The sequence below is a fragment of the Cucurbita maxima genome, unplaced genomic scaffold (genome assembly GCF_002738345.1).
Source record: "Cucurbita maxima cultivar Rimu unplaced genomic scaffold, Cmax_1.0 Cma_Scf00209, whole genome shotgun sequence".
NCBI lineage: Eukaryota > Viridiplantae > Streptophyta > Magnoliopsida > Cucurbitales > Cucurbitaceae > Cucurbita > Cucurbita maxima.
In genome coordinates, this window is record NW_019272225.1 from 19470 (window position 1) to 22230 (window position 2761).

Here is a 2761-nt window from a genome sequence, read left to right on the forward strand (position 1 = left end):
TATTTAGATGGTGCAGGAACAAGTTTGGAAATGAACAGTGGACTAGTTCTCGAATTCGAGGTAAACCCATGAACACGATACCCCAAAACAAAAAACTTGTAACTCTCGATTGGGTACTCGATTAAGCTTGCTTCTTGCCCCTAATAGTCTACCCTAATTCATAATTTATAGACGGATTTTCCACTACCATTGAAACATCTAGAATTTCTATAATTTCATTCTTGATTTTTTTGAATCTTCTGCCAGAAATGTCTTCTTCGATCGGAGCCTTTCTTTTTTAAGCCCCTTGTAATTATTATTCCCAAAAAAATTTAATGATTCAGGAAGTTTATAAAAATTAGAAAAAGTATCATCTTCTCAATGTTTTTTCAATTCTACTTGTTCTTTGCTTCTATATACAACTTAATAGTGATCATACACGGTCTCTTATTGGAGACCTTGAGTGTTGCAAATTCTCCTCTCCTTTGAAAACTTTCGGTCATTGAAAGTGCTTATTCTAAAATAGGCCAGGGTACAAGGTTCTTATTTGCCTTTTGTTTCCCAAGTGGCTTCTTCTACTCTATGATTCTTCCATAGGACCTTAACAAGAGCGATTTCCTTGTTTCTCATTCTTTTGACTTTCTTGTCTATTATTTGAATCGTGTCTTCTTTATACGTTAGGTCATCTCTCAAGAAGAGAGTTTCATGAGCCAGTACGTGCGAAGGATCTAGGGTATACTTCCGTAGTATGGATACATGAAAGATATTACGTACTACAGACAAATTTGGGCATTGCCCGATTCTAGATCCAATCCTTTCTAATATCTCAAAGGGATGGATAAACCTAGGGCTTAGCTTCCCCTCTTTACCCTACCTGAGCACCCCTCTCATGGGGTGCTACCTTTAGGAATATATGATCCCCTACCAACAATTCCATGTCCTTGTGCCTTAGATCTGCATAGCTTTTCTCTCGGCTTTGTGCGGTTTGAATCCTAGCTTTAATCTTCTAGACTGCGGCGTTGGTAATTTGCATAGCTCTGGTCCAATAGTTCTCGTTTGCCCCCCTTCTTCCCAAAAGATAGGGGATCAAAATCTTCGTCCGTAGAGAACCTCATATGTGGTCATTTTTATGGTTGCTTGGCAACTATTATTATAAGATTATTTCATAAGGGGTAGGTATTTATCCCAGCTTCCTGCTAAATCGATCACATATGTCCTCAACATTTCTTCCAATATTTGCTTGAGCATTTCTGTTTGACCATCTGTTTATGGGTGGAATGTCATACTATAACTGCGTACCCAATGCCTTTTGTTGAATTTTCAGAAGCGAGATTTAAATCTGGCATCTCGGTCTAATACTATTGCCTTTTGTTGAATTTCCAGAAGCGTACCCAATACCTTTAGTGATGAATATTCATTTTTAATGTTAGCAAGAGTAGCTCAGTTAGGGGATTGTTAGACGGAAGATTTGAAGGTCACACGTGTTTTATCCACGTTCAACGCACCTAATACAAGTTTATTACCTGACTATACAATCTAAAAACACAACTTGCTTATTCAATCTAAAATTAGTGATTATTTCTTTTTTAAATATAATGAATTAGCGGAAGTACCTTTACTTATGAATTTTCATTTTTAATATTAGCGGGGATAACTCTGTTGGGAGAGTATCAGACTGAAGATTTGAAGGTCACGTGTTTGTTATCCACGTTCACCGCACCTGATTCTAGTTGCATAACCCGACTATTCAATCTAAAATTAGTCATTATTCCTTTCTGAAATCTCAATGAATTATCGAAAATACCTAACGTGTTCTAGTTCACCGCACCTTATACAAGTTGGATAACTTGAATATCTTATTAAAAATTAGTGATTATTTCTATTTAAAATTAAAATGAATTAGTGAAAATACTTTTACGGATGAATTTTCATTTTTAATGTTAGTGTGGATAGCTCAGTTGAGAGAGCATTAGATTGAAGATCTAAAAGTCTCGCGTTCAATCTTGCATAATTTGACTATTCAATTTAAAATTAGTGATTATTTCTTTCTAAAATTTCAATTAATTAGCGTAAATACTTTTACTTAAAAATTTTCATTTTTAATGTTAGCAGGGATAGCTCAATTTGGAGAGAGTCAAATTTAATATTTGAAGGTCACGTGTTCGATCTCCATGTTAACCAAACCTAGTTCGCATAACCTGACTATTCAATAGAAAATTAGTCATTATTTCTTGTTAAAATCTCAATGAATCAGCTAAAATACCTATACTTATGAATTTTTATTTCTAATGATTGCGGGGATAGCTCAGTTGGGAGAGCGTCAGACTGAAGATCTGAAGGTCACGTGTTCGATCCACGTTCACCGCACTTTGTTTAAGTTGCATAACTTGACTCTAAAATTAGTGTCATGTCACAATTTTAATATTAGTGAGGAGAGCTAAAGGTATCTCAATCTCAATGAATTAGAGGAAGATCTGTCACGTTTTTTATCCAACTGACATAAGTTTACCTTTACTTTTTGAATTTTCAATTTTAATATTAGTGAGGAGAGCGTCATATTGAAGATTTAAAGGTAACGTGTTTGATCCACGTTCATTGCATTAGCGATTATTTCTTTTTAAAATCTCAATCTCAATGAATTAGAGGAAGATCTGTCACGTTTTTTATCCAGCTGGCATAAGTTTACCTTTACTTTTTGAATTTTCAATTTTAATATTAGTGAGGAGAGCGTCATATTGAAGATTTAAAGGTAACGTGTTTGATCCACGTTCATTGCATTAGC

At 34.8% G+C, this 2761-nt stretch overlaps 1 non-coding gene across 1 annotated transcript; it reads left to right on the forward strand.

Moving 5' to 3' along the window:
* The first annotated feature begins 2273 nt into the window (after positions 1 to 2273).
* Positions 2274 to 2346, forward strand: TRNAF-GAA. Its single transcript has one exon. It is a non-coding gene; the product is annotated as a tRNA-Phe (tRNA).
* Positions 2347 to 2761: the final 415 nt, after the last annotated feature.